We start from the raw sequence: 25,757 nt of genomic DNA, 5'->3' as shown, positions 1-25,757 counted from the left end.
CCAAATAATTCACACATATGGTTTCTTACACCAAAATTAATCTATTTATTATTAGCGCGTGAATGCTCCAAATAATTCACACATATGGTTTCCTACACCAAAATAAATCTATTTATTATTATTGTGTGAACGCTTCAAAGAATTCACACATATGGTTTCCTTCACAAAAATGTATCTATTTATTATTATTGTGTGAATGCTCCAAAGAATTCACACATTTGGTTTTCTACACCAAAATTAATCTATTTATTATTATTGTGTGAATGCTCCAAAGAATTCACACATATGGTTTCCTTCACCAAAATTTATCTATTTATTATTATTGTGTGAATGCTCCAAAGAATTCACACATATGGTTTTCTTCACCAAAATTAATCTATTTATTATTATTGTGTGAATGCTCCAAAGAATTCACACATATGGTTTTCTACACCAAAATTCATCTATTTATTATTATTGTGTGAATGCTCCAAAGAATTCACACATTTGGTTTCCCACACCAAAATTAATCTATTTATTATTATTGTGTGAATGCTCCAAATAATTCACACATATTGTTTCCTACACCAAAATTCATCTATTTATTATTATTGTGTGAATGCTCCAAAGAATTCACACATTTGGTTTCCCACACCAAAATTCATCTATTTAGTATTATTGTGTGAATGCTCCAAAGAATTCACACATATGGTTTCCTACACCAAAATTCATTTATTTATTATTATTGTGTGAAGGCTACAAATAATTGACACATATGGTTTCTTACACCAAAATTAATCTATTTATTATTAGCGCGTGAATGCTCCAAATAATTCACACATATGATTTCCTACACCAAAATAAATCTATTTATTATTATTGTGTGAACGCTTCAAAGAATTCACACATATGGTTTTCTTCACCAAAATTAATCTATTTATTATTATTGTGTGAATGCTCCAAAGAATTCACACATTTGGTTTTCTACACCAAAATTCATCTATTTATTATTATTGTGTGAATGCTCCAAAGAATTCACACATATGGTTTCCTTCACCAAAATGTATCTATTTATTATTATTGTGTGAATGCTCCAAAGAATTCACACATATGGTTTTCTTCACCAAAATTAATCTATTTATTATTATTGTGTGAATGCTCCAAAGAATTCACACATATGGTTTTCTACACCAAAATTCATCTATTTATTATTATTGTGTGAATGCTCCAAAGAATTCACACATTTGGTTTCCCACACCAAAATTAATCTATTTATTATTATTGTGTGAATGCTCCAAATAATTCACACATATTGTTTCCTACACCAAAATTCATCTATTTATTATTATTGTGTGAATGCTCCAAAGAATTCACACATTTGGTTTCCCACACCAAAATTAATCTATTTATTATTATTGTGTGAATGCTCCAAAGAATTCACACATATGGTTTCCTACACCAAAATTCATTTATTTATTATTATTGTGTGAAGGCTCCAAATAATTCACACATATGGTTTCTTACACCAAAATTAATCTATTTATTATTAGCGCGTGAATGCTCCAAATAATTCACACATATGGTTTCCTACACCAAAATAAATCTATTTATTATTATTGTGTGAACGCTTCAAAGAATTCACACATATGGTTTTCTTCACCAAAATTAATCTATTTATTATTATTGTGTGAATGCTCCAAAGAATTCACACATTTGGTTTCCCACACCAAAATTAATCTATTTATTATTATTGTGTGAATGCTCCAAATAATTCACACATTTGGTTTCCCACACCAAAATTCATCTATTTATTATTATTGTGTGAATGCTCCAAATAATTCACACATATGGTTTCCTACACTAAAATTAATATATTTATTATTACTGTGTGAATGCTCCAAATAATTCACACATATGGTTTCCTACACCAAAATTCATCTATTTATTATTATTGTGTGAATGCTCCAAATAATTCACACATATGGTTTTCTACACCATAATTCATCTATTTGATTTAGGGCTATATAAATAAATATTGATTGATTGATTGATTGATTTATTATTATTGTGTGAATGCTTCAAAGAATTCACACCTATGGCTTCCTACACCAAAATGTATCTATTTATTATTATTGTGTGAATGCTCCATATAAGCAGGGAGGTAATGGCTCCCATTTTTATAGTATTTGGTATGACTCACTACCTACCGATCTTAGGGCGGACACTCTAACCACAAGGCCACTGAACAGGTCAAAGTGTTCCAACTTACTACAACTTACACTACTCAGTGGCCTAGTGGTTGGAGTGTCCGCCCTGAGATCAGTAGGTCGTGAGTTCAAACCCCGGCCGAGTCATACCAAAGACTATAAAAATTATCTTGACATAATGATATGTGCTCGGCATTACATTTCTTGAAACCAGCAAACTTATACTAAAAACTAGTTTATTGTTCTTAATGGAAAGGCAACAAAGCAAGCGCTTGTTACTCTCGGGGTCTCCTAGCTGCTCAGGCAAATCATATTGTCTAAAAATGCATTTTTCCATGGATAACATGACATCATCGCACCAAGTGCGTGCTCTTTCAGTCAATTAGTGCGCATATATACAGCCCGGCCCCCGGCCAAAAATTTTTTAATTGTAATTTTGAAGAATTTATCTGAATGTGCATGAACTATTTCTGTTCAAAAATGTTTGAAATGTCACATTTTAAATGTTTAAATATTAACTGTCAGTTTACTGTACTGTGCCAACTGTACTACTATATGAGTACCTATTTTCTATTGTTTCATTGAAAATAAAACAGCAAAGTCCATTTGGCTGTCATTTGTTTTAATTATGACACACAATTGTGTCAAAGTCATGATTTTTTTTTTCATGCTTGAAATAAGAAATGATTACTTTTAAAAAAGTAGTTTTATACTTGTGAGTGTTGATGACACAGCTTTGCAACAGTTGATATTCTAGTTTCAAGCATGTTTTACTCAATATAGCTCATCAAATCTCAGCAACAAGCTGTAATATCTTACTGAGATCATTTAGGAGCAAAACACTTAAAACAAGTAAAACACTCTAACATCAAATCTGCTTAGTGAGAAGAATTATCTTATCAGACAGAAAATAAGCAAATATCAGCCTTATTTGAGATATTTCATCTTACTTAGATTTCAGTTTTTGCAGTGCATATAGCGGGTCATTTGTCTTCCACAAAGGCGGAGGAAATAACGGAAGACAAAAGCAAGATGCGCTGACGAGAAGAAAGCGTGTCGGCGAAGACGTGATGGTCATGTGATTATCACAGAGGGTTGAAATTGAGCTGATTGGCAAAGAACGCAAGTATGAGGAATGGACATTGTACTGCCGTCCTCGCCCACAATGGCTACCAACACATACTTGGACACGACGCCCTCCGTCAACAAAGCTGCGGCCTCATTCAACCGTCAGCATCACCCTCAAAGTTGATGTTTGAAAGAGGACGACGGTGGCCTGCCAAAGCCGCTGGCGGCGGCGACATAAATCCACTCGACGTCTCTACATTCAGCTGCTGATGGTTTTCCTCCCTGAAGCAGAGAGGATGCTGGGAGGACTGCCATGGTGGATCCAGATGGCCCCAGAAAGGAGGGGATGGACGCATGCGATTTATCAGCAGGCACAAAGCTCAACCCTAAATTGGAGCGAGAAACAAAAGTACATTTTCTTTGTGCGTCGCATCCTTATTTCTGTATGAAGCTGCTTTCCTGCGCTCTTGTTTTCGTTTGACTTCCTGTTTGCCTTCGCCACTCCTGAAGCCTGTCCCCGATTGGCAGTCTGGGCACACCTGTTCCAGATTGCCAATCAGGGTCCTTTATCTCCCAGCCTGCCCTACACACAGGGCTCGATGGTTGTAACATGTTGTGTTGCTGGTGCTCGTCTTTCCTCTGCACGGCACAGGTGCAATATTCCTACTTTGTTTTTGACATTTATAGGGCTGCAACAACTAATCGATTAAGTCGATTATTAAAATAGTTGCCGATTAATTTAGTCATCGATTCGTTGGATCTATGCTATGCGCATGCGCAGAGTTTTTTTTTTTTTTTTTAATAATTGTTTTTTTATTTATTTATTTTTTACTAAACCTTTATTTATAAACTGCAACATTTACAAACAGCTGAGAAACAATAATCAAAATAAGTATGGTGCCAGTATGCTGTTTTTTTCCCAATATGATACTGGATAGGATAGAAATGTAGTTTGTCTCTTTTATCCGATTATTAATCGATTAATCGAAGTAATAATCGACGGATTAATCGATTATCAGATTAATCGTTAGTTGCAGCCCTAGACATTTACCACATTTTCCGCGCTTAAACTATTTTTTTCCCTCAAAACTCGACAGTGCGACTTATAACCCGGCGCGTCTAATGTACGCAATAATTCTGGTTTTGCTCGCCGACCTCAAATTAATTTTTATTTTGGTACATGGCGTGATGATAAGTGTGACCAGTAGATGGCAGTCAAACATAAGAGATACGTGTAGATTGCACTATGATGGCAATATGACTCAAGTAAACAACGCCAACATTTTATATGTTCCATTGAAAATATTGAACATTACATCGGAATACAACTGGACTCACTGGTGACGGTGGCAGAGAAGAGGACTGTGGAAAAACTAGTGAGCATCAATCAATCAATCAATGTTTATTTATATAGCCCTAAATCACAAGTGTCTCAAAGGGCTGCACAAGCCACAACGACATCCTCGGTACAGAGCCCACATACGGGCAAGGAAAAAGTCACCCCAGTGGGACGTCGGTGAATGACTATGAGAAACCTTGGAGAGGACCCCCCCCCCCCCCCCCTCTAGGGGAGACCGAAAGCAACGGATGTCGAGTGGGTCTGACATAATATTGTGAAAGTCCAGTCCACAGTGGATCCAACACATCAGCGAGAGTCCAGTCCATAGTGGGGCCAGCAGGAAACCGTCCCGAGCGGAGACGGGTCAGCAGCGCAGAGATGTCCCCAACCGATGCACAGGCTAGCGGTCCACCCGGGGTCCCGACTCTGGACACCCAGCACTTCATCCATGGCCACCGGACCCATGCAACCCCCCCTCCCAAGGGACAGGGGAGAAGAGGAGAGAAGAAAAGAAACGGCAGATCAACTGGTCTAAAAAGGGGGTCTATTTAAAGGCTAGAGTATACAAATGAGTTTTAAGATGGGACTTAAATGCTTCTACTGAGGTAGCATCTCTAACTTTTACCGGGAGGGCATTCCAGAGTACTGGAGCCCCAATAGAAAACGCTCTATAGCCCGCAGACTTTTTTTGGGCTCTGGGAATCACTAATAAGCCGGAGTTCTTTGAACACAGATTTCTTGCCGGGACATATGGTACAATACAATCAGCAAGATAGGATGGAGCTAGACTGTGTAGTATTTTATACGTAAGTAGTAAAACCTTAAAGTCACATCTTAAGTGCACAGGAAGCCAGTGCAGGTGAGCCAGTATAGGTATGTTTATAAGTATATAAAGGTATATACAGTGTAGGTATGTTTATAAGTATATAAAGGTATATACAGTATAGGTATGTTTATAAGTATATAAAGGTATATACAGTATAGGTATGTTTATAAGTATATAAAGGTATATAGAGTATAGGTATGTTTATAAGTATATAAAGGCATATACAGTATAGGTATGTTTCTAAGTATATAAAGGTATATACAGTATAGGCGTAATATAATCTCTGGACTTGTACTAGTCAAGAATATGTGTCTGCAATGGATGGACTGCAATAATGTTAGCCAGACATCCGCCTACAACCTTTAACTTCACCGTAACCTCTGTAATCTTACCACTAATGAAGCATTGTTTCTTTGGACCGGCTGACATCTGGGACTTACGCTGCCTGAGAAGTGTTTTGCAGATTTAACCGTCAGCAATCTGATGAAAGGGATTATAATGAGACGTCCTGTCAAAAACAGCAAGTACTCTTCCCCCCACGCAGACCAGCCTCATTTGTGAATTGTTTTGGTTTAAAAACTTTTTCAGTTGCTGAATATAAAAGGGAACAACAAGATACTGTTCAAGACTTATGAAGTCTTTTGAACACAATGTCAATTTTCAGGTCTATCGTTACCGTTTTGATTGATTACATTACGTCAAAACCTCTGGACTTGTACTGGTCAGGAATATGTGTCTGCAATGGATGCCCTGCAATATTGTTAGCCGGACATTCCCCCAATTTTTTTTTAGATGTTTAAGATGTAAAGTGTAGCTGCCATTATGATGTGCAGTGATGTTTTCTAATGACCGTCTATATTCAACTATACGGGGTCCCACAAGGGTCTGTCCTCTCACCGATGCTCTTCAACATCTACATCTTTGACCTACCGGTGACGACATCTAGAAGGTATGGATACGCGGATGACCTAGCCATCATGCTACACCGGCCCACATGGAAGGCGGTTGAAGAGGGTCTCAATCAGGACATGGACGTCCTGGCTGCCTACCTTCGAAGCTGGCGACTGCAGCTCAGTAAGGGAAAGACTGTATCAGCAGCATTCCACCTCTGCAACAGGGAAGCAAGAAGGGAGCTGGAGATCTTAGTGGACAACAAACCCCTGGAGTTCCAGCAGGCCCCAAAGTACCTGGGCGTACGCTTGGACAGGACACTGTCCTACAAACAACATTTGGATGAAGTGAGGGCTAAAGTAACAGCAAGGGTCTCACTCATCCGGCGCCTAGCTGGTACAACCTGGGGGGCCTCGGCCAAGGTACTACGTATCTCCAAACAAGCCCTCATATTCTCTGCAGCTGAGTACTGTGCCCCAACCTGGTGTAGAAGCCCACATGCCAAGAAGGTCGATACGGCCATCAACAATGCCCTCCGGATCATAAGTGGCTGCCTGAAACCCACCCCCGTGGTCTACCTGCCAGTCCTAGCAGGGATAGCGCCAGCCGGCCTACGGCTAGAGGCCGCTACCCTCGCCATGGCAAGGAAAGCCCAGTAACACAGCTAGCACCTCCTCCATGAAACCACCACCATGGCAACACCTCCAAGCAGACTCAAGTCCCGCCACCCATACAATCAGGCCGCACAAGAGATGCTTGTTTCCATCCCGGAGGATCTGACTGCCAAAGCCTGGCTGGCAGCGGAATGGAAGCAGGAGTGGGAGTCAGCAGGACAGACACGCCTACACCATTACATCCAGGATCCTGGAGGTGGCGTGGAGGGAGAAGATCTACCTCGCCGGCAATGGACCCTCCTGAACCGCCTTCGCACAGGGGTTGGTTGCTTCAAAGCGTCCATGAAGAAGTGGGGCCTAACAGACAGTGCAGCGTGTGAGTGCGGGGAGCCTGAGCAGACTGCCGACCACATCATCACCACCTGTCCCCGGCATAGACCACCTTCAGAGGAGGGCCTCTTCCAAGTGGGACCTGAGACGAGGGAGTGGCTACACGACACGAAGATGGACAACATATCAAGACGATACACGAAAGAAGAAGTTCAACTATACTAAGTCTTTCAATGGTTGGAATCTGCACTTTTGCATGATATACTACACTGTAAAAAAAATACCTATTTTTATGGTTAATTTACTCTAAATTTCTACTGTAATTTTTCTATTTTTTTAAAAAATAGTTTATAAATCTGTAGCATTGAAGACACTATCTGTAAATAAACAATCCGCCTGTTATTTTAAGTAATATGCCAGTAATGACAAACTATGTATATTTCAAATTTTTTTTTACAAAAAAATACCAAATTAATTATACATAGCATTTTCTGTTTTCTTAATGCTAGGTTCACACCAACGGCGCTTTAACGGCGCTTTAAAGCGGCATGCAAAGCGGCGTTAAAGCGTAACAAAGCCTGATTAAAGCGTGAGGGTCCTAATGGATGGTGGGAAAGCTTGTAGTGAAGCGGGACATGCGGCAAGTTCGCCAAATTTTTTTAAACGGTTTAAAAAAATTCTGCGCTCTGTCAAGAATGGAATAAAGCGCCGAGAGCGTATCAAAGCGTGACAAAGCGTGACAAAGCTCAGCAAAACTTGACTAAAAGCGTAGGAAAGCTTAACAGATCTTGGTTCAAAGCGCGGACCCCTACAAATAGGAAGTGACAGTGATATTGACTAGTGACATTGAAACTTTTATGTAAAACCAACACAAGATTACAAATCCATTCTCTTTTGCATCATTACCTTTTTTATACGATGATCATTGTTTCTGTACTTCTGTTAGAGTTTGCTGTTTGATGTTGCAGTTTGACATAACTGTCTATATTTTTCTGTATGAAAATGTTAATAATAAAGAGAATATGTTACGTTTTATAAAAGAAATGCCTTTTATTATTTTCAACTAGCATAATAAATGAAAGATAGATATTTATTAAGATGACAAAAATAAAATAAATGAAGATATAAAACATAATATAACGAGAAAAAAAAGAGAAATTGAAAAACTAAATGAATATAAAAAATGTGTGGATAATTGCCTTTTATTATTTTCAACTAGCATAAGAAATGAAAGATATATATTTATTAAGATGACAAAAATAAAAGAAATGAAGATATAAAACATAACATAACGAGAAAAAAAAGAGAAATGTAAAAAATAAATGAATATAAAAAATGTGTGGATAATTGCCTTTTATTATTTTCAACTAGCATAAGAAATGTAAGATAGATATTTATTAAGATGACAAAAATAAAAGAAATTAAGATATAAAACATAACATAACGAAAAAAAAGAGAAATTGAAAAAATAAATGAATATAAAAAATGTGCGGATAATTGCCTTTTATTATTTTCAACTAGCATAAGATATGAAAGATAGATATTTATTAAGATGACAAAAATAAAATAAATGAAGATATAAAACATAATATAACGGAAAAAAAAGAGAAATTGAAAAAATAAATGAATATAAAAAATGGGTGGAAAACAGTATACTGAGTTTTTCACATTTTTTTCTTATTTTTGTTGTAACAATGCACAACAGAGCTTGATAATCGTGTCAGAGCCTGATTTAAAGCGTCATGATCGCATCAAAGCATAATAAAGTTCAATAAAGCGTAATAAAACGTATCAAAGCGTGATTTAAAGCGTATCAAAGCGGGATCAAATTGTGAGGAACGGTAACAAAGCGGCAACTAATTCGTATCAGAGCGTATCAGAGAGTATCAGAGCGTATCAAAGCATAACATTACTTCGGAGATCGGGATATTCGTGGAAAAATTGACAAAAATGACGGCGCTTTGCTAGCCGCTTTAAAGCGCGGCGAGCGCCGTTGGTGTGAACCAGGCATAAATTACTTTCAAATTCATGTAAAATTACAGTAATTATATTTCATTAAATATGTAGCCTGTTATATAAAAGTCTATGTCCATACTAACAATCTAACACAGGGGTGTCAAACTCAAATACAGAGTGGGCCAAAATGTAAAACTTAACAAAGCCGCGGGCCAAGGTTGAACAAATTAACCTTTAACGTACTCTACGAGCCGTCGTCACGTCCGCTTTTCATCCATTCTAACATCGTTCAGACCCAGTCACAAGATATGTGCGGCTTCTGTACGCACCCACGAATATAAGTTGAAAAGTGTTTGCAAATCATTGTATTCTGTTTTTATTTACAATTTACACAAGGTGCCATCTTTACTGGATTTGGGTTTTGTAGCTCCATCAAGCTTTCAATCACTCCCTGTGATTGAATAGAGGCTGTAAAATGTTATCTCTGCTCCACAAGTCTCCTCCATTCACAACAGAAATACATCTTATTTGCTAATCGGTTCCTGTAGACCATGTGTATAATTGGCTTTCTTGCAAAACATTGAAAAATTGCTTTGCTAATCCCAGTGTGGGAAATTGCCTCCGGAAGCTGCGGCCGGTTACGAGCGATTGGACCGCGGCTTGCGTGCTCCTCACAGGTGTTCCTGGGATCTCAGCCAATGCTGTGCTTTGTGGTGAAGATGGATCATCCGCTAATGAGTGGCAGGTCAGTCCTGGTTATGGATGAGGGTGGACATGAACCTGTTCAATCAGTGCCACTTATTTCTTGGCTCATTTCCTGGGAGCTGCTCTGCCAAGCCGCCATGCTGCTGCAGGTGACCATATGGGGAAAAGTAGAATCTGCTAAAATCCGTAATTATTTGGCAGAGCAAATGTTTTTGGTCACACCATCTTTTTATACTGCTATTTAAAAAAAAAATATAACTCACATTTAAAACAAACACACTGTCAGGTTCAAACACTGATGACATTTATTAAACAGACAAGAAGCAAGGAATCATGCAGAGACAGAGTTCAATTTAGCTCACGAGGAGAACGCATGGAGCTGCACGCTTATGCCTGGTTCACACCAACGGCGCTTGCCGCGCTTTAAAGCGGCGAGCAAAGCGCCGTCATTTTTGTCAATTTTTCCACGAATATCCCGATCTCCGAAGTAATGTTATGCTTTGATACGCTCTGATACGAATTAGTTGCCGCATTGTTACCGTTCCTCACGATTTGATGCCGCTTTGATCCCGCTTTGGTACGCTTTAAATCCCGCTTTGATACGTTTTATTACGCTTTATTGAACTTTATTACGCTTTGATGCGATCCTGACGCTTTAAATCAGGCTCTGACACGATTATCAAGCTCTGTTGTGCATGGTTACAACAAAAATAAGAAAAAAATGTGAAAAACTCAGTATACTGTTTTCCACACATTTTTTATATTCATTTATTTTTTCAATTCCTCTTTTTTTCCCGTTATATTATGTTTTATATCTTCATTTCTTTTATTTTTGTCATCTTAATAAATATCTATCTTTCATTTCTTATGCTAGTTGAACATAATAAAAGGCAATTATCCACACATTTTTTATATTCATTTATTTTTTTTAGATTTATCTATTTATTTGATTTCTCTTTTTGTTTTATTATATACAGGATAAAACACATAATGTAATAAAAAAGACAAATATGATAAACAAATAAGTAAAAAAAAAAGTGAAAAACTCAGCATACTGTTTTACACACATTTTTTATATTCATTTATTTTTTCAATTTCTCTTTTTTTTCTGTTATATTATGTTTATTATTTATTATGTTTTATATATTTATTTCTTTTATTTCTTTGTCATCTTAATAAATATCTATCTTTCATTTCTTATGCCTGTTGACAATAATAAAAGGCATTTCTTTTATTTTTTATATTCATTTATTTTTTCAATTTCTCTTTTTTTCTCTCGTTATATTATGTTTATTATTTATTATGTTTACATTCATTTATTTTTTCAATTTCTCTTTTTTTCCCGTTATATTATGTTTATTATTTATCAGGCTTTGTTACGCTTTAACGCCACTTTGCATGCCGCTTTGCATGCCGCTTTAAAGCGCCGTCAAAGCGCCGTTGGTGTGAACCTAGCATTAGTCACAGTCTCGCCCTACGCTCTAAGGTACAGCTCCCGCGTCCCTCTATTTAGTCAGGAGTTCCCCAGTCAACATCACTGAGGCCGCCTCTAAAAAGAGTGGTCACACATATCATGCAAAGCAGCTTCCAGTACGCACAATACGTGAAGGAATGTGCTGGGGGCCTTGTGATTTCGCCTCGTCTCTGCTTCGTCTGCGTGCTGTCGTCTTATCTGCGCTGAGGTCCTTGAAGTCCTTGGCTGTTAGCGGGGTAAAACAAAGATAACATCTGCGGCTGAGGCCACCCCTCAGACAAGAAGTTTTGTCCTTGCACAGATGGGAAAAATACAGCTTGAGCACAATAGCTAATAACTATAGCAACAGACTTTAAGCATATTAAAGTTGTGTGACAACTTACACATAATTTTTCTAACACCCACACGCATACATGATGTTCAGAATGACCTGGATCTCTTCATAGTTGGATGCAGTGTAGCTTTTTTTTAAAAAAGCCAGAGGGCGCTTAAAGTCAGCTGACTAGTCATCTCTAAACAGTGTAATGTGGGTTACACTGGAATTGCTATTGCGACATCCAGTGGACACATTTAGAATACCAGTTTATTTCATAATTTCATTTTTATACTTAGCAAGTGCATTTTGCGGGCCGGATTGAACCCGTTCGGGGGCCTGATACTCAAACTAATATTTGGATTATTCAGTGTTTTAGTTCAGATGACTATCATTGTCATGTCTATAATAATGATTTTCTTAGAGCATAGGAACATTAAATCGTCCTGCTTCTCGTCTTTCTAATTAAAGTTTTTACATTTCAGTACAAAACCGAGAATTGATGTCAACGTACAATTAAAGGGGCATCGTCTATTGAAGGCTGTGTTCTTCTAGCTTGAATCTCTTTTGTATTTCCTGGGTTCGACCAGTTCTGCAGTCTGGAAGATTTAATTGTAAAACCAACACTACGACCACACACGGTCTCCAGGGGCTCCAGTCGACACTTTGTGTTTTAGGTAGGTAGGCTGAGGCTTTGGTGATTTACTGAATTTGGAGATATTAATGTTCTTAAAGGCCTACTGAAATTAAATTGTTTTATTTAAACAGGGATAGCAGATCTATTCTATGTGTCATACTTGATCATTTCGCGATATTGCCATATTTTTGCTGAAAGGATTTAGTATAGAACAACGATGATAAAGTTCGCAACTTTTGGTCGCTGATAAAAAAAAGGCCTTGCCCCTACCGGAAGTAGCGTGACGTCACAGGAGGTAGGATTCCTCACAATTCCCCGTTGTTTACAATGGAGCGAGAGAGATTCGGACCGAGAAAGCGACGATTACCCCATTAATTTGAGCGAGGATGAAAGATTTGTGGATGAGGAACGTTAGAGTGAAGAACTAGAGAGGCGGTGCAGGACGTATCTTTTTTCACTCTGACCGTAACTTAGGTACAAGCTGGCTCATTGGATTCCACACTCTCTCCTTTTTCTATTGTGGATCACAGATTTGTATTTTAAACCACCTCGGATACTATATCCTCTTGAAAATGAGAGTCGAGAACGCGAAATGGACATTCACAGTGACTTTTATCCCCACGACAATACATCGTTGGAGCTCTTTAGCTACGGAGCTAACGTGATAGCATCTGGCTCAAATGCAGATAGAAACAAAATTTTAAAAAACCCTGACTGGAAGGATAGACAGAAGATCAAAAATACTATTAAACCATGAACATGTAAATACACGGTTAATAATTTCCAGCTTGGCGAAGCTTAACAATTGAAGCTAACTTAGCTACGGAGCGGCGGCGGCGGGCGTTGTAGCTTTCGACGACACCCCGGCCGCCATCAGAGTCGGCAAGAAACATATATTTCCCCAAAGTTACGTACGTGACATGCACATAGCGACACGCACGTACGGGCAAGCGATCAAATGTTTGGAAGCCAAAGCTGTACTCACGGTAGTGCGTCTGCTATCCAACTCAAACACAACACAACCTCCTGGTGTTGGTGTTGCTGTAATCCGCCGCTAACACACCGATCACACCTACAACTTTCTTATTTGCAGTCTCCATTGTCCATTAAACAAATTGCAAAAGATTCACCAACACAGATGTCCAGAATACTGTGGAATTTTGCGATGAAAACAGAGCAGTTTGTATGGGTCCGAATACTTCCGTTGCCGTCGTGGCGTCACGCGCATACGTCATCATACAGAGACGTTTTCAAGCGGAAGTTTCCCGGGAAATTTATAATGTCACTTTATAAGTTAACCCGGCCGTATTGGCATGTGTTGCAATGTTAAGATTTCATCATTGATATATAAACTATCAGACTACGTGGTCGGTAGTAGTGGCTTTCAGTAGGCCTTTAATAATATATGGCAGCTCGAGGAGCTTGCAGAAGTAATGAATGCAAACGAATGCACCACGACTAATGAGTCAAGTTATGATGTTCTGTGTTTGTGTTTTATCAGAATTCTAGATACACACCATGCTGTCCGTACTTAAACTCTCAACCTTAATGCTTCTACAAACCCCGTTTCCATACGAGTTGGGAAATTGTGTTGGATGTAAATATAAACGGAATACTTACTTACTTAGACTTAGTTCCTCCAATTCCTTTTGGAACATTGGGCGACGAGTCCCCTCCATTTGATCCGGTCACTGGCGACCCTTCTTGGTCCATGCCAGCTGACTCCCATCTCTCTCAGGTCTTCCTTGGCTGTTTGTCTCCACGTCTTCTTTGGCCGTCCTCTCTTCCTCTTTCCCCCTTCTGGCACCCAGTCCATTGCCACACTTGCCGGTCTCTCTCTTGGCAGTCGGAGTACGTGTCCAGCCATTCTCCTTCTCATGTCAGAGACTATGTCCGACAATGGTGCTACCCCTGCCCTTCTCATCACCTCTTCATTGGTGATGTGGTCTCTCCATGAGATCCTCAAGATGGATCTGAGGCACCGTCGGTGGAAGACATCCAGCTTGTTAGTAATGCTTGATGTCTTCATCCACGTCTCACAGGCATAGGTCACTGTAGCGATGACCACTGACATATAGAGGCGCAGCTTTGTGGACGTACTGATAGATTTTGATGACCAGATGTTCCGGAGGCGTTGGAAGACTCCTGCAGCTTTTCCGATTCTGGTTTGTACATCCTTTTCTGCGTCTCCAGTGTTTGAGATGTTGCTTCCAAGATACGTGAAGTTCTCAACGTACTCTATGCCATGTTCGCCTACGGTGAGCAGTGGAAAGTTTTAGTCTTGTGCGACGGTCATGGCCTTTGTCTTCTCTTGGCTTATACGTAGGCCGACTTTTCCCCCTTGCTCATGCAGATTGTTGGTCAATTTTTGGAGTGCAGCGTAGGAATGGCTAAGCAGAGCCAAGTCGTCCGCAGAGTCCAGATCTGCCAGTCTGCCCCCTCCCCACTTCATGCCGAGGTTTGCTCCGACGACAGACTTCCTCATGACAAAGTCTATGACAAATGAATACAATGATTTGTAAATCATTGTATTCCGTTTATATTTACATCTAACACAATTTCCCAACTCATATGGAAACGAGGTTTATACTTGCAGCTGTGTTTTTCCTTGCGATGTGGCTAAGAAAAGTGAGACGAGCCCATCAATACACTTCTCTCCAAGTGTCTTCTTGGTGTAAACAAATCATTACAACAGGCGGACCGGATAGTAAAGCATGTCTATTACAAGAGGAGATGGTTTCCCCCAACATATCTGTTGCTCTCATACGGGTCAATATACAAGTGCCACTCTGCAGCAGTGATATCACCGCATATAGTGCGGATATTATTCCAAGCTCTGCTTCATTCTACTCCTCTTTGGACAAGATGGATTGTGCAACATGTGAATTACTTCCGAGCAATCTTGTCATCATGTTCTAAATAACTTTCATGGTCATCAATATTCACAAAACAGCGTAGCAGCAGCAGTGTGGGTGAATTCCGAGTAATTCTTTCCCTCCAGCTTGGAGGAAAAACCATCATTAAAGTGCTTCAGTGTCAACAATAAACAGATTAGTGTCAAATAGATGGCAGCGCAGATACAACGCGGGCTGGATTTCTCTGTATATGGAGCCAAATGCATTATTGATATTCTTTGGTGTGGGTATTTTGTGGACAAAAAATGCTTTTCAACTCTCTTTTATTGTGTTTTTACATGATAACTGACTGATTGTTTAGGTTTAATTAACCCTTGTGTAATTGTTCATATTGTTGTTACTCAGCCAGCGTTTGTGGGTCTGATGGACCCGTTGCATTTTGTGGCTTTTAATGCCTCACAATCAAACACTTTTATGTTAAAACACTGAACAGATGTTTACCTTATCCCAATAAACATTATCTGGATCCCAAGATGCAGAGGTGGCAGGCTGGGTGCAGGAAAACATGATTTAATGTTCGCAGCTTACTGCGAGGATTGTTCTCCCAGGAAGCAAACTGACTTTTCCAGACAAGGCGTGAAGGTAGGAACATATTTATCCATCCATCCATCCATCCATCTTCTTCCGCTTATCCGAGGTCGGGTCGCGGGGGCAGCAGCCTAAGCAGGGAAGCCCAGACTTCCCTCTCCCCAGCCACTTCGTCTAGCTCTTCCCGGGGGATCCCGAGGCGTTCCCAGGCCAGCCGGGAGACATAGTCTTCCCAACGTGTCCTGGGTCTTCCCCGTGGCCTCCTACCGGTCGGACGTGCCCTAAACACCTCCCTAGGGAGGCGTTCGGGTGGCATCCTGACCAGATGCCCGAACCACCTCATCTGGCTCCTCTCGATGTGGAGGAGCAGTGGCTTTACTTTGAGCTCCTCCCGGATGGCAGAGCTTCTCACCCTATCTCTAAGGGAGAGACCCGCCACCCGGCGGAGGAAACTCATTTCGGCCGCTTGTACCCGTGATCTTGTCCTTTCGGTCATAACACAAAGCTCATGACCATAGGTGAGGATGGGAACGTAGATCGACCGGTAAATTGAGAGCTTTGCCTTGCGGCTCAGCTCCTTCTTCACCACAACGGACCGATACAGCGCCCGCATTACTGAAGACGCCGCACCGATCCGCCTGTCGATCTCACGAACCACTCTTCCCTCACTCGTGAACAAGACTCCGAGGTACTTGAACTCCTCCACTTGGGGCAAGATCTCCTCCCCAACCCGGAGATGGCACTCCACCCTTTTCCGGGCGAGAACCATGGACTCGGACTTGGAGGTGCTGATTCTCATCCCAGTCGCTTCACACTCAGCTGCGAACCGATCCAGTGAGAGCTGAAGATCCTGGCCAGATGAAGCCATCAGGACCACATCATCTGCAAAAAGCAGAGACCTAATCCCGCAGCCACCAAACCGGATCCCCTCAACGCCTTGACTGCGCCTAGAAATTCTGTCCATAAAAGTTATGAACAGAATCGGTGACAAAGGGCAGCCTTGGCGGAGTCCAACCCTCACTGGAAACGTGTCCGACTTACTGCCGGCAATGCGGACCAAGCTCTGACACTGATCATACAGGGAGCGGACCGCCACAATCAGACAGTCCGATACCCCATACTCTCTGAGCACTCCCCACAGGACTTCCCGAGGGACACGGTCGAATGCCTTTTCCAAGTCCACAAAGCACATGTAGACTGGTTGGGCAAACTCCCATGCACCCTCAAGGACCCTGCCGAGAGTATAGAGCTGGTCCACAGTTCCACGACCAGGACGAAAACCACACTGTTCCTCCTGAATCCGAGGTTCGACTATCCGGCGTAGCCTCCTCTCCAGTACACCTGAATAGACCTTACCGGGAAGGCTGAGGAGTGTGATCCCCCGATAGTTAGAACATATTTATTAATTAATAAATCCTACACAGGACAAAAGTCAGGAACTAAAACAAACAAGGATGCACAAAAACAGGAACTAGTGGAGTCTTAAACTAACAGAAAATAACAAAAAAACATAATCCAGACCACATATCAAGACAATATTCCATTGAATAGACTGCAAAGACAAGATATTTAATGTTCCCACTGAGAAACTAGAATTTAATGGCAGCAACACATTGCAAAAAAGTTGTCACAGGGGCATTTTTACCACTGTGTTACATGGCCTTTCCTTTTAACAACACTCAGTAAACATTTGGGAACTGAGGAGACACATTTTTGAAGCTTCTCAGGTGGAATTCTTTCCCATTCTTGCTTGATGTACAGCTTAAGTTGTTCAACAGTCCGGGGTCTCTGTTGTGGTATTTTAGGCTTCATATTGCGCCACACATTTTCAATGGGAGACAGGTCTGGACGCTGTTGTAACACGTGCCTTGGCATTGTCTTGCTGAAATAAGCAGGGGCGCCCATGATAACGTTGCTTGGATGGCAACATACGTCGCTCCAAAAGCTGTATGTACCTTTCAGCATTAATGGCGCCTTCACAGATGTGTAAGTTACCCATGTCTTGGGCACTAATACACCCCCATGCCATCACGGATGTTGGCTTTTGAAATTTGCGCTTATAACAATCCGGAGGGTTCTTTTCCTCTTTGTTCCGGAGGACACGACGTCCACAGTTTCCAAAAACAATTTGAAATGTGGACTCGTCAGACCGCAGAACACTTTCCCACTTTGTATCAGTCCATCTTAGATGAGCTCAGGCCCAGCGAAGCCGATGGCGTTTGTGGGTGTTGTTGATAAACGGTTTTCGCCTTGCATAGGAGAGTTTTAACTTGCACTTACAGATGTAGCGACCAACTGTAGTTACTGACAGTGGGTTTCTGAAGTGTTCCTGAGCCCATGTGGTGATATCCTTTACACACTGATGTCGCTTGTTGATGCAGTACAGCCTGAGGGATGGAAGGTCACGGGCTTAGCTGCTTACGTGCAGTGATTTCTCCAGATTCTCTGAACCCTTTGATGATATTACGGAGCGTAGATGGTGAAATCCCTAAATTCCTTGCAATAGCTGGTTGAGAAATGTTTTTCTTAAACTGTTCAACAATTTGCTCCCGCATTTGTTGACAAAGTGGTGACCCTCGCCCCATCCTTGTTTGTGAACGACTGAGCATTTCCTGGAAGCTACTTTTATACCCAATCATGGCACCCACCTGTTCCCAATTTGCCTGCACACCTGTGGGATGTTCCAAATAAGTGTTCGATGAGCATTCCTCAACTTTATCAGTATTTATTGCCACCTTTCCCAACTTCTTTGGCACGTGTTGCTGGTATCAAATTCTAAAGTTAATGATTATTTGCAAAAAAAAAAATTGTTTATGAGTTTGAACATCAAATATGTTGTCTTTGTAGCATATTCAACTGAATATGGCTTGAAAATGATTTGCAAATCATTGTATTCCGTTTATATTTACATCTAACACAATTTCCCAACTCTTATGGAAACGGGGTTTGTAACAGAGGTTTTATTTTTTTTCTCAGTTGAGTTGTATTCGGGTGCTGACACAGCGTTTCTTTCACATGGTTGAAATCCATTTATTATATATATATTTTTCTTTTTTTTTACCAAACCGCACTTGTGATGTTTTGATCTCCCCAGTTACCTGACAGAAACACATTTTCCTGACAGTGTTTTTGGCTTGTCAATTTGTTCGTATTTGGCAGCTGTGAAATTCCTCTCCGGAATTTCTTCAGTAAGAATTCAGCCGTTCGCCGTCAATGTCAGTAGGTTTTGTGGCGCCGAGGGAAAGCTTGTCTGTCTCCGCTATTGACTTCTTTTTACCTTTCAGTCGACGGGTCACTTGTTTACTTGTTTGTCCGCTGCAAGACAGCTCATGATTGCTTGAAAGACGACAACGATTGCTACAGGAAAAATAATATTTTGGCATCATACTTAGCGTTGTACGGTATACCGGTATTAGTATAGTATAGTGATGCACAAACACAAAATAAAGTATCCGGTTTACTTTCAAAATAAAATACTTTGTCTTCACACTGATCGTAAGACCGTGGAGGGATCAGGCAGACTGTATTACCTTGCTGTGAGCTTCTCAAATCAAGGTACCATATTTCCTTGAATAGCCGCGGGGGCGCTAATTAATTTAAAACCTCCTGTCACTCCGGCGTTTACCGGAAGCCTGCGGGATGGCTGTGCATGCGCTAATTATTTTAAAACCTCTTCTCACTCCGGCGTTTACCAAAAGGAATGCGGTAAATTTAGGCGTGAGCTTTGAGTGTGATGTAAGCATACCATCATGAAAAGCACATTTAATAAAAAAAAACGTTATTATGGTCTTACCTGTACTTATAAATGGAGTCCATTTGCAGCTCCTTCTGACCAAAAGCATCGATAACTTGTTTATCGAAGTCTTCCTTATTTTCTTTCTTCAGTTTTAAAATTCTCTCTGTCTCGATGGAGATATTCCTTTAATTATTACCTCCTGCTTCCATTGAAAGTCCAGTTTAGAAAGCTGTTTTATTTTAGATACCGGTATGTAATCCTCCATGTTAAAAGTTCAGGCGAGAGGAAAAAAAAGACGATCTGTTGCTGCGTGTTGTCACTTCTTCTGCAGTACCGGAAATCGCAAGAAGGATCACTAGCGCCCTCTACCACCAGGAGGCGGGAGTCATTTAATGACTCATACCGTATTTGACACACGCAGCTACGGTATATTAATAAAACATAGCTGCTTACTGTTCTTTTTAGCATACCGTACCGGTATTCAATAGCTTGGACCTTAAATCCTACTGAATAACTCTTTATCTTTTTTCCTTTGTGCGATTGCAAACTACTGAAATCAGCTTCCTCCATTTTGAAAATGAGGACAGGTAAAGCGTCACTCGTGACGTAACGAATTTGACCCGGCGGAAGTTCTAGACATATGCTAAATATTTTGCGAAACGAGTTTGACCCGGCGAAAATTATAGACATGCGATAATAAAATTAATATTTTGCGTAACGAATTTGATCCGGTGCTAATAATGAACCAGCGATAAGGCCAAGCATGCGTTAATTATTTTGAGAAACCAGTTTGACCCGGCAGTAATTCTAGACGTGCGAATACTATATTCCCTGCGCCAATTCAAGGAAATACGGTATGTCATTAGAAATGTGTCCCTGAAACTTTTCAAGACTTGTAAAATAAATGTATACTCAGAAATAATCCATCAACTTTATTATAGAAAAATACAAATAAAATAACGCAAATCGTTCTCACCTTTGATTGACAGCCGGGACATTCAGGAATCTAGGTCATATTGATGCCGCATACACACACACACACACACACACACACACACACACACACACACACACACACACACACACACACACACACACACACACACACACACACACACACACACACACACACACACACACACAAACTGTCAAAACGAAGTAGACGCCAGGTTTTTTGGTCTTTTTTTAAGCCGACGGGGAGGAAGGACTTCAGTAAGGAGGTGATGGATTGAGGCTTTCTGTCTTGGCGAGTGATGGCTCAGAAATGGCGTGCGTTACCCTTCTATCAGCCCCGATCTCTTCCTTCGCCTCACCCTTTTCCTGCCACCGCCTCCCGGAGAATTACGACGTCGTATAAAATGAAGAAGCAGTAACCAGTTGTCATCTGCTCCTGCCTTCCACCTCCACGAACTTGTTCCGGAGAGCAAGAGTGACGGACAAAAAGAGAAGTCATGTTGGATAATACTGGAGAAATAGTAGTAGTAGTAGTAGTAGTAATTGTCAGGTTCAAACACTGATGACATCTATTAAACAAGACAAAAGGCAAAGAATTAAACAGAGACAGAATTCAATTTGGACTCAATATTGAGGAGAGTCGTCTGTACACTGTACCCTTGTACGGTATCTCAGCCCGCTCTGCCAAAAGATTGCACGCCTCTTTCTTTTATTTTGGACCCTCCCCGACCACATGGCCACGGCTGTTTCCAAAGGATGAAGGTCGCAAAAAGTTCACAGTGAAGTGAATTATATTTATATAGCACTTTTCTCTGGTGACTCAAAGCGCTTTACATAGTGAAACCCAATATCTAAGTAACATTTGAACCAGTGTGGGTGGCACTGGGAGCAGGTGGGTAACGTGTCTTGCCCAAGGACACAACGGTAGTGATTAGGATGGCGGAAGCGGGAATCAAACTTGGAACCCTCAAGTTGCTGGCACGGTAACCGCCCCAATACACATAAATAAATTCACAGGAAAGGTCAGTTCAAAAAGAGTTCCATAAAATAGTTCAAAAAGAGTTCATAAAATACTTCAAAAAGAGGTCGTCTGGAAATTGGGCAGATCCTGTCATCTCTCCGCTTTGAAGTCCTTGGGTTAGAACAATATCTTTCTGTTGATTACCATACATGAAAGAACACAGGAACACCTTCATCTTGCTTCCCCCCCAAAAAAAATAGTGGAGTTTTACGAGCCTTACTCTTGGTAGGTTTCAAAGATAGCTTTTGTCTTCTTGCCTGGAACTCATTTCAACACAAAGTTTTTTGTGATAACTCACAAACAATTATTCTAACAGTAATAGTATTTCCAAACATTTGAATTGTTTCTTCAGTCTGCAGTATTGACCAGAAGTTGGAAGTTTGGTAAACGGTTTGAACAGTTTCTCACTTGGAACCATCTGTGAATTAACTACGTCTTGACTTAACCGGCAACAATCAGTTTGAAGGATCACATGGAAAAAAATCCATGAAACATTGAATATATTCCTCAACATTTTAGTTGACTAAAATACTCCGTACAACGAGACAAGGTCTGCGGTTTGTAAATCAAAAAGTTAATACAATGTGGGGTTCATCACTTGAGGTTCCATGGTAATGTGACAATAATGTATGATAATGACATACTCAGTGGCCTAGTGGTTAGAGCGTCCGCCCTGAGATCGGTAGGTTGTGAGTTAACCCTTGTGTAATGTTCATATTGTTGTTACTCAGCCAGCGTTTGTGGGTCTGATGGACCCGTTGCATTTTGTGGCTTTTAATGCCTCACAATCAAACACTTTTATGTTAAAATACTGAACAGATGTTTACCTTATCCCAATAAACATCTGTTCAGTATTTTAACATACAAGTGTTTGATTGTGAGGCATTAAAAGCCACAAAATGCTGGCTGAGTAACAACAATATGAACGTTGCGCGGAAAATTTCTCTGCCAGTTTCTGCATCCCACAGGGATTCTTCTTTTGTGTTTCTGCACCTGCGGTTCCCACACAAGGTTGCAACATTGTTTGTCAACACTGTCTGCTCTCATTTTGTCGCACATTTTACCCTCTGATGTTCTGTGTACCTACACTCTGTCCTCCTCCTGTCTAGGCCTGCTGTGTGTGTGTGTGGTACACAGAACATCAATTTCCACACTTCTATTAGCCCCGGGTCCACTGGACCCGGACATCTTATATGTAATAGAAATGTGTAGGGGGGGTGTATGGTGTGTGGTCATTAAATATGTATTCTGATATATGTTCTTCACAGAAAATGAGCCATAGTCAGTGAGTCTCAGTTTGAAAAATTAATTAATTAACACACCCCCAACACCCCCCGCCCCCCATCTCCCGAATTCGGAGGTCTCAAGGTTGGCAAGTATTGCCCCAGCTGGGCAATCTACTCACCCCGGCAGGCCCGCAGACCACGCCCCCCTCCACAGCCACTTTTCTCTTTTTTTAAAGTTATTTACAAAAAAAAAAGCATTAAAAAATTCTCAACATTGGTCAAAATAGATTTCATATTCTCTCATTATCAAAACAAAGCTGGAATCACTTCATTTGTCAGATTCCAGCAGCTGCACATGTGAGCCATCTGGTTATGTTTCTTTGATTTGGCATGAAAGATGTCTCTGCAGTAAAAACATTTTGTTTTCTAAAAAAAAAAAAAAAGAGACAAAGACCTTTTGTCCGAAACTGGAGACAACTTTGCTATGTTTTCATAGTCTCCCGGCGGCCTTTTCCGCCTCCAGGTGACACACCTCTCAAAGTCCAGCTCGGGGAAATCGGGACTCGTTTCTAAAAATAAAAGCTTTATTTGACCAGAATTGTGACGATGGCAAATTACATTTGGCTGAATTCCTGTGGTTTCCCGGGGGACAGTGAGGTTGTTTCAGCCCATGTAAGAGACTTTGACTGGATGCTAATTCTCAGCCCCGAGATGTTTTACATGCAGATTGGGCTCCGGTTGTATTTCTGCTCATCTTCTACAATCAGAAGTATTTCCTCTTTGCATGGGAGAAGTAATTACCGCGGCTAATTTCCTAGCAGGAGGTATGACTGTTAGCGTCGATGCTTCGCTGGTGACCTTCACGCTGAACGCTCACTTCACTTTCAAGCTTCTCTTCACCCGAATGGATTTGTTGAGTTGTTTGTGTTTCCTCCAGTTAACCACAATTATAATGACATTGTTAACAATGAATCAGCTGGTGTCCATTTCAATTGTATCTGCTTACGATGTGGTCCCATTGAATTATACAGTACCGTATTATCCGGACCATAGGGTGCATTGCCGACGAATGGCCTATTTTTGATCTTTTTTCATATATAAGGATTATAGGGCACATTAAAGAAGTCATATTATTATTATTTTTTCCTGAATATAAAAGACTTCCTTGTGGTCTACATAACATGTAATGGTGGTTCTTTGGTCAAAATGTTGCATAGATGATGTTTTACACATCATCTTCAAGCCGCTTTCTGACAGTCGCTTCAGGATGCACCGCTACCCTAACCCTAACCCCATCCCTAACCCTAACTCTATCCCTACCAACCCTAACCCCAACCCCCTAACCCTAACCCTAACCCTAACCCTAACCCTAACCCTAACCCTAACCCCCTAACTTATTTACATGGCTCACCTTCTCCCCGTCATCTTTGTTGTAGCGGTGTAGCGTGCAAGGACGGGAGTGGAAGAAGTGTCAGAAGATGGCGCTAACTGTTTTAATGACATTCAGACTTTACTTCAATCAATAATAGCATCTCCTCATCCGGAAACAACAACACGGTGAAAAACCGTCCGACCGGAACTCTCTCATAACTAAAGTTCCTTGGGTGAATAATGTCAACTCACGACACCGGTATGTTTTAGCGCTTTCATGGCGAGTTTACTGACAGATATAAGTAAGAACTTTACACTACTTTATATTAGAAATGGCAACAGCGGAGGATGAATGTCCCATAACAAGAAGATAGAGAAAAAGAAGAAGTTTATCGACTACGGTTTAGGCACGGACTACAAAGGCGGATGCGCGCAATTTTTCAGGATTTATGCAGATCCCAAATACAGATCAGCAGGTACAAGAAGGTAAGAAAAGTTGCTTTTGCATAATATTGCGAAACAAAATACCAAATAATATGTCTTACTTTATACACACACCATAATAACACTCCTATGTTGAAGCACATCAAGCGGTGTGGCTTCATAGCTTACCAAAGTCGTACTAAAACATTTTGATAGATTTTTGAGCGCCGTGTGTAATGTTCTATGTTTTCAATGGAACATATACAATGTTGGTGTTGTTTACTTGAGTCATATTGCCAACGTAGTGCAGTCTACACTTATCTCTTATGTGTGACTGCCATCTACTGGTCACACTTATCATTACACCATGTACCAAATAAAATTGCTTCGATTTGGGTAAGCAAAACCAGAATTAATCCGTACATTAGGCGCACCGGCGCACGGTCGAGTTTTGAGGGGGGAAAAAAGGATTTTAAGTGCGCCTTATAGTACGGACAATACGGTAGTTGGTATAAACAACATGTTGAAAAAATTAATTCTATGTAGAAAAAACAAGATTTAGTGAAGTGAATTATATTTATATAGCGCTTTTCTCTAGTGACTCAAAGCACTTTACATAGTGACACCCAATATCTAAGTTACATTTAAAGCAGTGTGGGTGGCACTGGGAGCAGGTGGGTAAAGTCAAATCAAATCAAATCAACTTTATTTATAAAGCACATTTAAAATTTACCACAGGGGTAGCCAAAGTGCTGTACAATGGGCAGGTTAAAAGATAATACGAGAACCGAGCAAACACAACACAACACAAACAGAACACGATAAAAAAAAATAAAATAAAAAAAAATAAAACATAAAAACAGGTTCACAGCAGGTGTATTAGGGGGCGCCATTGCAGGATGGATACCACTCAGTGTTAAAAGCCATGGAATAAAAGTATGTTTTTTAAGAGAGATCTGAAAACAGGAAGAGAGGAGGCTTGTCTAACACTCAGAGGTAGGTCGTTCCAGAGCTTGGGAGCAGCAGCGGCGAAAGCTCTGTCACCTCTAAGCTTCAGCCTTGTGTCCGGGACCGTCAGTAGCAGCTGATCGGCTGATCTTAGGGATCGGGTGGGGCAGCAAGGCTGAAGGAGGTCGGAGAGATATGTTGGCGCGAGGTTGTTTAGACATTTAAAAACAAATAAAAGGAGTTTAAAATTGATTCGGTAACGCACAGGGAGCCAGTGAAGGGACGCTAATATAGGG

At 40.7% G+C, this 25,757-nt stretch overlaps 1 protein-coding gene across 9 annotated transcripts in view; it reads left to right on the top strand.

The window, feature by feature from the left end:
- arvcfb (ARVCF delta catenin family member b) overlaps positions 1 to 25,757 on the top strand; it is a 492,749-nt gene that overhangs the window by 124,644 nt on the left and 342,348 nt on the right. The window contains exon 1 of one of the 9 annotated variants that reach the window (XM_062051630.1): positions 8,711 to 9,955. The exons of the other annotated variants lie outside the window; for them this stretch is intronic. The gene's annotated coding sequence lies outside the window, so the exon portion shown is untranslated. Of the gene's footprint in view, positions 1 to 8,710; positions 9,956 to 25,757 lie in introns of those variants that run through there. 9 annotated transcript variants of the gene reach the window in all.

Source organism: Entelurus aequoreus, linkage group LG06 (genome assembly GCF_033978785.1).
Source record: "Entelurus aequoreus isolate RoL-2023_Sb linkage group LG06, RoL_Eaeq_v1.1, whole genome shotgun sequence".
NCBI lineage: Eukaryota > Metazoa > Chordata > Actinopteri > Syngnathiformes > Syngnathidae > Entelurus > Entelurus aequoreus.
Note: the sequence above shows the minus strand (reverse complement) of the source record. Positions and strands in the feature narration are given on the sequence as shown.